General features: G+C 42.4%; 1 protein-coding gene across 2 annotated transcripts in view; it reads right to left on the bottom strand.

Moving 5' to 3' along the window:
• Positions 1–14,697, bottom strand: part of chrm2a (cholinergic receptor, muscarinic 2a) — an 84,527-nt gene that overhangs the window by 46,744 nt on the left and 23,086 nt on the right. For both annotated transcript variants that reach the window (XM_037760377.1, XM_037760378.1), the window contains exon 2: positions 7,002–7,151. The gene's annotated coding sequence lies outside the window, so the exon portion shown is untranslated. The remainder of the gene's footprint in view (positions 1–7,001; positions 7,152–14,697) is intronic.

Here is a 14,697-nt window from a genome sequence, read left to right as displayed (position 1 = left end):
CTCCGGTCTGTGAAACCGGAGGACACAGAGCCACATGATTTTTTCCAGATTACCTGTACTACTGTCAGGATATAATGACCGTTTTAGAAAAATAACTCCTTTTAATCATATTTGCTGCATTTCTACCCACTGCTGCTTTAAATGCTCTAATACAAAAAAATGGTAATCGATTAAAACCCTAATACAGATAAAGCATAGCAATTCTTTTACTATATATTAAACATTTGCATCCAAATTTCAGCTTCTAAACTAGTAGGTGCTTATCGTTGAGTGTGTTAATCACTTGCAACTCTCTTTTATTTTCACGGGTAATTGGTTATGCAGCACATGGAACCAGAGTGCTGCAGGCGCGACACAGGGAAGGGGAACGCAACTGAGATCACTGAAGCATGCCTAACACTTCTTTCTCCCACCCTCCGTTCAATTACTCTATCCTGTTGTTTACTTATTAATTTTGTGCTCTCCTTTTCGCTCAAACACACCATGCTCTGGCCACTATATTTTTCAGATATCAAAATAATCCATCTCGAGCCATTCCTCCATCTGTCTCGCCTCACCTTTAATTTTAATTCTCATTCCCACTCCTACTCCGAGAGTGTGAGTGCACCCGTATCTCGATTAGACCTCTGGAAACGCCCGTGCAATTTCCTGGAAGATTATAGTGATGGATTCACACAATATCAATCAGAGCAAATGTGAGGCTCGAAATAGCCGCGAACTATCGGCGAGAGGTGTTTTTCCAGCTTGTGGTCAAAAGAGCCCCACCAGAAAAAACAAAGGTAAACGTTTTCAATCACGCTTTTCTCTTTTCTCTGAGTTCATTTAGTCCTCGAGTGTTTTCTTTTTTGGTTGAAATTACATTACGTTTCAATTATATGAAACATGCTGTTACGATGATTAAAAAAAAACAGACATGACAGAAAAGTCACCTCAGATGAAGATGAGCCGTTTCCCTGGTGACTCTTCATCTAATGCGACTAGTACCTTCAACAAGGCGCTCTGAATGAGGTCACATTCCTCTGACCTCGGGGCATTATTACCCTGTAATCATGTGTTGCTCTGCATGGCTACATTTGTTATTTCTCGTTGACAGCCTAATGTTAGAAGAAAGCAATTTTGCCTGATGGATGATCATAAGACGGGGAGAGGCTATATCAGCTTCATGCCTTGCCGGTGAATTATGCACAACAAAATCCCGTAGATGCCTGAACCGAATACCTGCCTCCTCAGATATACTACCAGCTTTACACGCCGCATGGGTTATTATTGCCGGAGCTGCGAGGACTTTTCAGCTTATCAGAGTGTGCATGAGGCCTATTCATTACCATAGTATTTACTTGTCCTCTTAAATCAAGCAGGCTGTCGGTCCTTACATTACAACAGTGCAGTGAAAAATTGTTGACTAATTTCCCCGAGCAGCATGGCTCGAGCGACTGATTCATAGGTCTCAGGCCGTTCATGATCACAGAAATCAATCGGCGCTGCTCCCCCGGTCCGCACTTTGTCCGTTGGCGTCAGTGGGGATAACGTGTCAAAGTGGGCCTCCTCAATCTTGTCACTTTAAGTGCAATCAATACTGCTTCCCCACCAACCGAATGCCTCTGAATACCAGTCCCCCCTCTCCACACTCCTCTTCTTCTCCTCACACTAGGCTGAACATTTCAATCAATATCTGACTGGAGGCTAAAAACATCTGCAGAAGCAACAACAAAAAAGCGAGGAAGAATTAAATGCTTTGCAATATACCGAAGAGACGACGACCACTCTGCAGGAACAGTAATGCAATGAAAACAGTTGGATACATAAAGAGGGAATACAATTCTCTATGTGAAATGAAATCTCAAAACAACTCGTATGTTTTAACTAGGGCTGTCAAAGTCAATGCGATAATAACGTAAATCTATTTTAACGCCACTTATTTCTTTAACGCAATTGATCTTTCGGAGATTCTAGCGAAAGATGAAGATACTGGTATCATATGAAATTAAAAGAAACCTCAGGAATCCATTGGTACCAACCATGTCATACTAGCTTCTCGCATAGGAGGCTAAATAACGCTCCAAACTTGCACTAAATTTTGGCGAGGAAAAACTGCCATGGCCATTTTCAAAGGGGTTCCTTGACCTCTGACCTCAAGATATGTGAATGAAAATGGGTTCTATGGGTACCCACGAGTCTCCCCTTTACAGACATGCCCGCTTTATGATAATCACATGCAGGTTGGGGGCAAGTCATAGTCAAGTCAGCACACTGACACACTGATAGTTATTTTTCCCTGTTGATTTGAGCATATTGTTTTATGCTAAATGCAGTACCTGTGAGGGTTTCTGGACAATATGTATCATTGTTTGTGTTGTTTAATTGATTTCCAATAATAAAATATACAAATACATTCTCATAAAGCAGCATATTTGCCGACTCCCATGTTGATAAGAGTATTAAATACTTGACAAATCTCCCTTTAAGGTACATTTTGAACAGATAAAAAAAAATGTGATTAATTTGCGATAAATCTATAAACTATGGACAATCATGCGATTAATCCTGATTAAATATTCTAATCGATTGACAGCCCTAACGCTGCTCAGCAAATCAAACACCAAATCACTGCTCAATTAGTGTAAAAGTGCAATTAACAGTGCTTTTTATCATTAAACACAGCTTCTCCAGCAGCGTTCCCCCCACTGTGAATACGCCCCCATACATCATTGCGGACAATTCCCAATGTATGGCCTGCCGTCGGCTTCCAGACAGCTCCAATCCATAAAAGCGAGCCTCTGGCCAACTGTACCTGTAAATTAGTCTATACTAAAAAATTCAACGAGCCCTGGGAGAGGTTTTGATGTGTGCATCTAGGTGCTTGGCCCCAGAAACCGTTGTATTAATTGCCTGGAGGATTACGAGACACAGATCTCCACTCCCTCATGCATATTTGACACTTTCTAGCAGCGGCGCGCTCAGGCCCCTGTTGCAGATAATGGATGATGTTTGGCACCGTGTTTGCATATGTATAAGCTAGCGAGTTGCGAGTGGGTATGCGGCGAGCCCATCCTCAGCGCGAGCCTATCTGTCTGAGCATGTGTGTCGGCTCTGTTATCTCGAGCCAGCCAGGGTGAGTGCGGGGCTGGGTGGCCGGGTTCTAATTGGTGCGACTGCTCCCACTACTCTTGCCCTCAAAAGGTTGGCGCTGCCCTCTCCTGTTAATCTGTGCCAGGGATTTGGCCGGCTTGACACGGAACTGACCTGACAGTCCTCTGGGGGGGGTGTTGTGAGCACAAGCGCACGCTGAGGAGAAAGTAGACGGACGAATATGCAGCCACTTAAGACACACACACATAACACAAAGAGACATGAACTCGCATGCAAATGAGAGACACAGATATAGACGGACAAATGCACACACACACATCTGCAATCTGAGTGAAATGAAAGAGCCGCAACTCCATTTGAGATATGGTTCTGGACAGCATCGCTGTGATGAAGAGGGAGAGCTCTTGACAGTGTTGTTAGTGGAACGGCATCAAACAGTATTTCGAGTGTGTGCGTGTGTGTGTGCAGATGCCATGTCTGCTGCTGATAATGCACCGCGCACACTCCCGCAGTGTGAAGTGAGGTTGTTGATATCAAGTGCTCGCACATTGCTATACACGATGTCCTTTTTGTCCGCAGAGATCGGCCGGCGTGACAGGAGTGACACCTGATCTGATGGCCTCACAAACGACCGATGCAATCGCTCGGCTTACCACGAACTGAGCCAAATGAAACGATACGAATCAGACAAGCGATTCATAATAATTTAATAATAAGTTTCAATGGTTATATAAGACTATATTTGAAGGAACAGTGAATAACATTTAGGGAGGATCTATTAGCAGAAATGGAATATAGTAATACGTTTTCTTTAGTGTATTATCACCTGATATAAGTATAGTTGAGTCTGTTTATATCTACATACAACATTTGCAAATTAGCAATGAAGACAAAGTCAAGCTGAGGCTGATGGGAATGTCATTCATTTTGCAGGTTTGGTTGTAAACCAAAGTGTTGGACAAAAGTGGACCAAAGTGTTGGACGAACTAACCGACTGACCTACAATGCAGCTAGTATGGCTGGAAATCGTGTGCCAATTTAGTATGCGTTACCATGAATGACTATACTTACCTGAGGAGATCTGAATTTTCCACTACTGGCAACAACATTGTTTTTTCATGCACTGGTCAATTTTTAAATTTTGGGCTATTTCGCTTCATGTTTTCTTTCAGAATAGTGTAAAAAAAAAACACGTCAAATTCTACTTTGTCCATTTATGTCCGTACATTTCTCCTGAATTCACCAAAAGTTAGCATTACGTAATGCCTCATTTTCATGTTTAAACATACAATTTCAGAAAACCTGTAATACAAGTCATTCACCTGTAGTGTCTACCCTTAAACCCACCCTCCCCTCCTGGTGCTCTAAAGCCTTGTGACTCTGAGCACTTCACTTTTTCTTTGTTCAAGGTCTCAGTGTTTACTGTAGCACAATACATACAGCGTGTGAGGATTCACAACTCTACTCTCTAGTTCATGGTCAAGAGCTCTTTTGAATCCATTGATGTAGGACAAGCTCTTGTAACTCCAATGACCCACTGACTGCTGCAATGCAATTTGAGATTTACCTATCACATGCATCATGTATCAACGACGTCACGTCGTGTGTTCATCAGGAGTTGGTAAACGGCGCCGTTAGCGAGAACTAACACGTATGTATGATTGCACATTGCAAAAAATGAAGAGGCAGAATCAGAAATCTATAGCTGAGTTTTTCAAAAGCAAGCAGACTAAAAGTGATGAGCCATATTCTGCATCCACCTCCGCTGTGTCGTTGGCTTCAGCGAGCTTCAATCTCAAACTGTTGCTCGTCCACCGTTGGTTGTTTTTCCAAGCCGTGGCTACCTGGCCTCCTCCACTACTTTTAATTTCACTGCGCTTGTCTCCAGTGTGTGGGTGCGTGCACGGCTCTGCACACCCGCGCCTGTCTTTTTGTGTATTAAATAGCCTATTTATCTCCTTAGTGCTGACTCGTAATAACAAATATGATGTTGATTAAGACTAGATGTTGAGTTTGACTTTAATCTGAGCATGTGTATTTCAATATGTGCATGTTCTTCATGTGTGTAGATGTGGCAGTTTGTGGTGTCGGCGATGCCTCCCTCTGTTTAAGATTTATGTATCTATCGAAGAATAGCAAAAAACAACAAAATGATTGGCCGAGATACATGTGACTATTGTTTCAGAACCATGGACAGCGCTGTTTGTTGTGTGAAGGGGCCGGGGGTGGGTGTGTAGATGCGGCGCTGTCCGTAGTACTGAAACGGAGCGGAGGGGATCGATAGACGGACCGAACACATCACTTAGTTTGGTTTCTTTTTTAACCTGCTCTATTTTGGTGGTTGTAAAAAGGGAGAGAGAGAGAGAGCTGGAAGCCGCAAACAGCCGTTTCTATGTGCCTCCCCCTGCTGATTTTACCGAATTCAACTGTTACCAGGCCATTAAATAGGCGTTATCGGTCGCCATAAGCGCCATAGATGTGGGTCATTACGGGGCCTTCTACGCCTACGAAGTAAAAGTGAAAGCGAAAGTTAAAAGCAACACGTTCTAACACGTAAAAATGAATGAAGCGTTACGATTTGAACACAAACAAAAAGGCTTCTTTAAGTTTAGGCAACAAAATCATTGTGTTTTGGCTTAAAACAACTACGTTTCAAAAGTGAAACTTAACACTTGTGTACACAAAACAACTACATGTTGTTGGTTTCACACCTGATGCGAAGCTTGGTCACCTGGGTGAAAACCCATCCTTTGTCATTGATCTCCCCCCAATGTGAAGTTTCATACTGTCCACACTACAGTGCCTGACTTCCACTTTTACTCCTGTCGTAATTACTACTAGAGGTCGCTGTCGTGTTCTTTTATACTTTCCTTCGGTGATCTACCATGTGAATATATGATAAAACCTACTAGTGGGTGTAGTAGGCTCCTATTGACCCACATCTATGGTACTTATAGAGACTGATAACGCCTATTTAGTGGCCTGATAACAGGATTTTGACAGAGAACTGTTCATAAATTCCATATGTAAAATATTTAACGCTCTGCTAGTGCTGCATTTTTATGTTTGCGTACATAAACAGTAGCCTTATGTTGTTGTTATTTAGCCTTTCTGAGGCTATTATATGGTTAAATACATTTATTTTATATTATGAAAAATTCTCAATTTTTAACAGCCGCCTCAGTCACTTCATCCTGGCGCCTGGCCTTGGTGTCGGACTATTAACGTGTTCGGTAATGTTAACTCAATAATCGTACAACAGTAATATAGACCTATGTCTGTTTCAATTCATACCCCCCCCCCCCTCCCTCTCCACGTGCCTTGATATTATGATCCCCCTTGTTCAGATGCGTTCCGTGGTCCATGTCCAATGACAAGTACAACCATTAGCCATCTTAGGACTTCACTGCACATAACTGTAGATAGCTCTGCAATATAATGTGATCGTGTACCACAAATTCAACAAATTGCCTGAATGCATAATGACCACATTATTCCACATGAATGATGAATACATTGAGATTATAAATACTTGATATATTAACGCTACCTGCCAGGTTTGGTGAAGCGATTCTGCCGTAGAGGAGGTCTCGCGGTATGCAAATATATGTCACTTGCGTGTACATAAATTTGAGTATGCCAAGATGTCACAAGTAAATTGAAATTCATTGCGGGCACTGGCGCATGCAGGTCAAATCATATGTCAAGACAGACATAACTCTTTTTTGAATAAATTTAAAGATATGTAAATGTGTCAACCACGTGTGGAGAGACTACAGAATTCAATATTTGAACAGAAAAGGGCGAAATGAGTCATTCGGAAATTGGAGTTTATCTCTTTTGGGGGTTTGACTGTCACGAGTAAACACTCAGAAGCGATCGCTCCGGTGTCAGAGAGTGTAAGTACTTACAGCAGGTGTTAAGCAGTCCGCTGGGCTTTCTCGCACTTGGATGGCATACTCGGAGAGTGTGTGTTCAATGTAGCACCAGAGAGGCTCCTTTTGACAGAAGGAAGCGATGGGCGTGTCTGGCTCCAGCTTCATGGTTAATAGCCATGGCCACTGTTAAAAAAAGGAAAAAATGAGGATGAGCAATGGGCTGCCGTCAAGTCACCCCAAAAACCTTTTGCCAACACAACATTAACTGTATGGTTTCTAAACTATCTACTACTGCATGGCAACTACAATGGTTGTGGAATGTTTCCTTTCTGTGGGCAAAGAATCTATGGTTAAGATATAGTTAGAGGAATAGTTCAAGTTTGGGGGAAATGTGCTTTTCTGTATCTTACCAAGAATTACAGCTACAGCCATGAAGATTAATACATTCTCGTCAAATATAGCCACACATATAGTCAAACTATGATGCTCTAGGTACCCCTCTAACATTACTTTTGGACATGTCAGGGATGGCGTGTCAGTTTTTTCTCATTACATGCATGTTGTCTTTTCAAAATAAACTTGTGTTACCAGAAAACGAACAGGCTACATTCTAAATTACAGACTTTTTCTTTTTCCTTTTAGTACATATACTGCAGCTGCCCTTACAAAGGACGTACTGTACCGTGCAGTATACATACAGTTGGGACATACTATTTTGTCTTGAACTTTGACCCTCTTGCTCATATATCTTCTGCTCAGGGGACTGTGGGTCAGAATAGCCAGAAAAGCATGCTGGCTTGCATACTGCAAAATATGACCATATTTAGTAGTACATCCTGGCATTTTTGATATACTACTACTGTATTGGGACATACTGAATCTTTTTTTCTGGCACATTAAAGAGCATGGTAGTATTGGTATTGGGACGCACAGTCTCTTTTCAAAATAAACTTCCAACGTAGGTTTACTTAGTTTTTAGGTTTACTTATGCAACTAAAATAGTAGATTTGGAAAGGCTTAGGAAAATATTGTGGTTGAGGTAAAATGAAGTATATTTGTTGCGTAAAATAAGTACGCTTGTTACGTAACTGATGTTAGTAAAGTACGGAAGTTACGTAACAAAATGAAGGTAAAATAAGTCAACATGTTTGTTTGTGTCTTGTGTCCCGTTCACCCCCTACGTGGACTTTCTCGCTCTACACACTATGTCAGTTGCTCTGACCGTCTAATTATAACGTGGATGGGTTTACATTGGAGTTAGTTTAAAGACATTCACCAAAAACATTCATCCCTACAAACAACAATACGACAACAAGTTTTACAAGGGAATCTTGCAGTCTTTAAAATAAGCGAAGCTTTACCGTCTCTTATATTCCCCTTAAATGTCAAACGGTTCCTTTTTAAGGTTTGGGAATGATTGTGGTATTGTTGTTAGGTATAAAAGAACAGAACATTTCTTGTTGGAATGTGACATGAATGACAATCTCTGCTTTGAAAAGTCATACGCTTTTTTTTCTCCACCTTGATACTCAGTCACAGTGAAGCAGAAGTTTGAGCATCTGTCACTTCGGTCATGAAATGAAATAAATGAACACAGAAACACAGGATTAGAACTTGGAAAATGCATCTTTCATTTCCTGTTGACACTGGATATATAATGTGAACAATCCCAGTGTGTTTTTCTAAAAGGATTCTGCACTGGTCATCCCTGATCAGAATACTGTTTTAAGGGTAGAACAGCGACATGGAGGTGATTTAAGTCCCAGTCCTCACTATGTAAATCACAGTCCTCAACCCCGACGGACCTATAACTCCCGATATACATAATCTATACATCCTACCTGACAATCAAAGAAAAATGATGGTGGCTCTGACCGTCTCCAATGTAAATGACTATGGCCTAAGTTCACTACGTATATATGAGTACCCTGCAGGGAACCCACAGCCCTCTGAGACCATTATCCCAGAGTGCTGCAGCACTCTCTCTCACATTCCCAGATGAGCCGCTAACCGGCACACCTCATGTTTAAATGCTAATTTCAAACCGGAGTCCCTCGCAAGGAGCCGCAGCAGTTTAGAAATCTCTCAACCCAAGCCTTGCACGCTTATTAAAAACAAACTCTTAACACGCCTCTGTTTATGTCTTTAGCAACGAAGAGTGAGAGCGAAGCAATGTCACACCTGCTTTTGAACCGCGGCTAGAGAAATAACTCGGGCGCCGGAGAAGTTGAGGGAAGCAGCTGATAAAGGGATAAACCCTGAGGCGACAGTGTTTAGTACACTAAGTCAGTCTGTGCTGGCGAAGAGATGTAGCGTGATGATAACAACTTGTGTTTATGCCACGTCTCCGCGTGGACACGTTGGCCATCGCTGTCTGCGGGCACGCCATTCACTGTTATGACTAATCACAGAACACAAGACAGCGGAGAAATCACAGAGCCCCCGCGTTTTTGAAACGGAACAGCTGCCGTGAAGAAACGGAGCGTTGTTTCGGGCAGAATGCAAACACCAGCGGGGGCTTTAGTGAGTGAAGGATTTGGGAAAAAAGCTGGAGGCTGAAACATGTTGAGGGCCGTGTGACGCATCGCCACTGTTAGACAATACATTGTCCAAATGATTTCCCCGTGGTGAATCTGCCTAATGATCTTTGTCTCCGGTGCTCTAATTCATTTATTATGCTAATATAAAGCCGTTATAGTCTGATCAGACATCGCATAAACATAAGTGTACTCCAATGTTCCCTAATCATGTCGGAGGAGGATTTAAAGGCTCCTAGCAATCCCGTCCGCATTATAAGATGATGAAAATTATTCATAAAATTGTCAGATGATGATAAGGGTTTAAAATATCGAATAGGCAGCCCTGGATTGCAATCTCTCTCGCCGACAGGCAGTTAATTCCCTCGATGAGCAAATCTGGGAATTCAGAATAAATGTGCACTAAGGCTTAACATATACTGGTGCTATATACTGCATACTGATTGGCTGTAGAGTGGCATGACCTAAGATAAGTTTCTTTGCGGCTCCGAGCCGTGGACGTACTGTATATGTGAAAATGTCCATCAAGGTTATAAAGAACAGTTGTCCCCCAGGCGCAGGGCGGCTGTCTTTATCTGCACTCTGTCACCTTAATCTCCCAAGAATTACCTCAACCTCTGGGGAGGGGGCAGCTCTTATTAAATAAAGTGACCGACCTGTACGGCAGACTGTCATCGCCGAGGAGCACTAAACGTTTGCTCGTCGACCTGCTCGGACGCTTGGCGGACCATAAAAGCCTGAAATGTGTCTAAAGATATAAGAATGAACTTTGTCACTTGCCGGCTGAGAGATGATTGTCAGCTGGTTACTCCAGAAGCCTGTTTCTGTGCTATTTTACCTAGTTTTTCTTTTAACCCTCTGAGACCCACATAGACACGTTTTTGTCTTCTTTAGGGGGGTACGGAGTGTCTTTAGGGGGAGATAGCAGGTCGACAGTAGATGTCACATAGAAGTGGTGTGCATCATCTGAAAGCTGGGAACCTGAAGGTTAATTTGAGATGCAGCTCAGCACTGTGTGTCAAGTTGTTCTAGTCATTAATCAGAAAAAAACATGAATAAATTAAATAAAATACCTTGTGAAAGTATATAAGGGTGTAGAACATTATGATAGAAGTATATGATGGTCGTTCCCATGCTCTATTATGTCTCATAAGTTGTTGCAGCAATTTTGGGGTTGATACCATTTGTTACACAGATTTGATGCTAAATTTAACCCATTTTTACCACTCAAGAATTGATAAAAATTATCAATAATCTCTCCAAACAATCACATTAAGACACCAAGACCTCGAGGAACACCATAGAAAAAGCCATGCTGTGTTTTCGGCGATTGGATGGCGAGCACTTCTGTTGTGTAAACTGCTCAGAAACCCCCTTATTGTTAATCTAGCTAGGAAAGCCATCCATCCTCTGAATGCTCTAGGTCTCTAGTTTGTGGCTGTAAAGTTCCATGAGGCTGTGATTATCCTAGAGGTCACCACAGGTCATTTTATACAGTGACGTCAAGTTTAAATAAATGGTCTCACTACAATAAAAGGGTTACTATGGGGATTAACATCATCACACATGAATACAGTTGGGCTCATTGGATCCACAAGAGTCTCAGCTTTACAGTGATAGCCAATTTATGTAATTCAAAGACTGTTTAGGGACCCCAGTATGCAGGAATATTCACACACACCATTTTAGAATAGGCGAAAATAACACATTTATACTGCATTCAAATAACTGCATGGTTTTTGCCCCAAACTGCATGTGATTATCATAAAGTGGGCATGTCTGTAAAGGGGAGACTCGTTGGTACCCATAGAACCAATTTCCATTCACATATCTGGAGGTCAGTGGTCAAGGGACCAATTTGAAAATGGCCATTCCAGTTTTTCCTCGCCAAAATTTAGCCTAAATTTGGAACATTATTTAGCTTCCTTCTCGACAAGCTAACATTACATGGTTGGTACCAATGGATTCCTTTTCTATTTCATAGTATTAATACCTTCACTCTAGCTCTAAAACTGAACCTGCTACAGCCTCTGAAAGACAGTAAAGTCGGTCGGGATCCCGTGGGACTCAGGGGGTTAACTACACAAATATATAATAATTTGCATTTTGTGTCTGGATCTCCAAACTGAACTATTTTGTCCCAATTATTGTGTGGGCAATCACATTTTGTTCTTCATACCTCTGTTTTCACACCTGTAATCCGCTACCTTCGAGATGCATATTAAATTAGAGCTGACTGGGCTGCCAACGAAATCACATTTACATCTGATTACACCACTAAAACACATTTCGTAGATGTGGTCCGCCTGCATCTTATCTCCCAGATTTATGTAGCGTTCAGGGCGGGGACAGTGAAATAATACTTGTTGTTCAATCTCTCATTGATAACAGTGCTCATAAAAGCCTGGCAGCTTGTCTCTGTTTTTGATTGCTAACAGTCAATTTCAGTTAATGTTCAGAAGATTGGCAACCAGTGGGGGACGAAGGGTGTGAAACACGCCGGGTACCAGATCTTTAAATTGATTGTGCATCAGCATCGGTGAGTAATAACGACGTAGCATCTGTGAAGATAACCACTGTGCTTCTAGAAGGGCATTTTAAAGCTGCTTGTATGCTCATTTTGTCTGTTACCGCAGACAGTTAATCAAAATTTTGGCAATGGCATGGAGAGGAGTTTGGCTGAGCAACGAGCAACTAGTAACCATCCGTAGCTCATTGTGACAGGCTGCCAAACCCCTCAATACACCACAAGACTTACTTCTGTTTAGAGATGCCCTGTGCACATTTCTTGTAAACAAAGTCATGTTTACAATTCAGGGGCGAATTCACAAAAGGATTACGTGGCTTTTGTGGCCGCTCAGCCTGCACAAATAAGACAAAAAAACGTGTAATTCTCAAAGCACCTGCAAAGGGTAAAATGCATCCCAAACTGCGCTGCTAAGCAACTAACGTCTTGGTGCTTATGTACGTATTTAAATGAGGTAATATGCAGATATTTAGCCCAAAATCAGCCTCTTTCTATGAGAATGAACCCTTGTTGCAAAAACCGTCCAATTCGCAAAGATCAGCGCTTATAGCCACACGCAGTTACAGTGCAATTATTAGCGTCTTCAGAGAGTTGGCAGTAACTGAAGCGCATAAGGGGTGTCCGCTCAAACTCATTTATTTTGTGATGCAAAATAAAAAAACACTGCATTGCGGTGAAAAGATGAAATGACAAAATAAAAGAATACAGCTCCCATACGTGTCATTTTTGAAAATAGGGGAAGGCTCTACCTAAAAGTACCTGGTTGGCAGGTGATTGGATGAACCACCTGTCAATCAAACTCTTGCAGAAGCCAGTCAGGAGAAGAGCTGAGACAGCTTTTCCATCGAGAAAAGCCTTCGCTGCCGTTCTTTGCTCTTCTTTCACTGAAGAAATACTCTCCAGTTCTGATATAACTGATGCTATTGCAGCAGCCACGCTAACCTCTTCAGGAGTCGCCGTTGTTGTTGTTTGTAACAAACAGTCGCTTCTCTGTATCGTTGCGTCACACACGCCTAAGCCACACCGGTAGCTGCAGTAGCTCCTCACAGGACTCTGATTGGTCCGTGACACAAACGCATTAGCCTGTCAAGATGGATTTTCGTGTGATATGTGATCCTGTGAATTGAGCTGTCGTGCAAGATAATGAAACTTGAAGCCGTTTTAAGGTTCTTCAAATAGTCTTGTTTTTCTTATGGTTCATTGTGGGTTACCTCTGCATAGCAACACAGTAGAGAACTGTACTCAGGAGAAAGATGTGGCACGCAGGTGGATGAGAAAACGGCGCTCGCCAAGCTAGATTCGATATCCACGGAAATTAAACCATTCGTATCACATTTTCACTTATCGCAACTTCACCTCAGAGTACCCCCCCTCTGTGAAACTGCTGTTTTATGTCTGACGACTTCTGCATCTCCACGAGATCCCCCTAAGAGTACCAAGTTAACTGTCTCATAACGAAAAACATGTTCACACTGCTATGAACTGTCGGAAGCGCTTTGGAGAGACCTCGTCGAGAGCACAAGCAATAAAACAAGCCTTCCAGTGTTTCCATTTTTAAATACTCCGAAGGGAGCGCCTGTAATGCAGTTTCCTAGTACTTGGTGTCCCCTGACAGCAACTGCCGGGGCCTTCCTTCAAAGTGTGGGCTGCTTGCTTTATTGCAACATCAGCATTATGATGAGGAGGAGGGAGGGGATGCTTCTCCAAGTGTGAACCTGGTCATAGATCTCATTGGACATCTACACTGTCTCTTCATTATCTGCTCTCAGCCAACATCCCAGCACGGGGGCATGTGTCTGGATAAAACAGGCTTGATTATGTAACCGTCTGAAGGCTGGCTGTCAGCCTATTTACAGGCCGATGCATCAATCTTCCACTGACTCTGCATCTCTACAGAATATCTGGACTTCCAATATACCTGATGGATTTACATGAATGGCCTGCTGGTAAATGTTTTTCATTGAACTGCCCGCTCTGATCGATCAAGAAACACAAATATACAAGTCTCTAAACATGCAAGTGCCAGCGTATATTAAATCTGTATATTGACTAATATAGTCATCACTCAGTGGGTGGATGTTTCTGCACCTGCATGTTTAAGCCAAATGTTGAGGCAAACAGCAGAGCTGCAAACACACAGACGTCCATCTCTCTCTGGGTGCCGCTTAAATGAATGCAAAACCCCAAACCAAACAAAGAGAGTGATTAGTGGATCTGTTTAACCTCGGGGCAGGAGGATTTCGTTATTAGACCAGAGAGTTTACTCAGCTATGTGGCAGCTCTGCCGTCTGCCATCCTCCCAGTCCTCTCCCTCTGCAGTACGCCCCGACACAGCGACACTAATTAGGAAACCAAAGGGATTCTTTCTCTGTGTCAATCAACCTGTAAACTGTAGGACGTTTACTCCAGTACTGTGCTTACGTACAATTTTGAGGCATCTGTGCTATTTCCATTTAGCCAAAATTAGCTTATTCAGAGGTGGGGCCAAGTCATTGTTTTGCATGTTTCAAGTCTTTTGCACTCAAGTCCCAAGTCAAGTCTGACAAGTTCTGAGTCAAGTCCCAATTCAAGGCTGACAAATCCAAAATCAAGTGCCAAGTCAAGACAGGTAAGTCCCAAGTCAAGAAAGGCAAGTCCAGAGTCAAGTCCCAAGACAAGTCTGACA

This window comes from Sebastes umbrosus, chromosome 23 (genome assembly GCF_015220745.1).
Source record: "Sebastes umbrosus isolate fSebUmb1 chromosome 23, fSebUmb1.pri, whole genome shotgun sequence".
NCBI lineage: Eukaryota > Metazoa > Chordata > Actinopteri > Perciformes > Sebastidae > Sebastes > Sebastes umbrosus.
The sequence above is the reverse complement of the archived record's forward strand: the minus strand, read 5'-3'. Positions and strand labels throughout refer to the sequence as shown.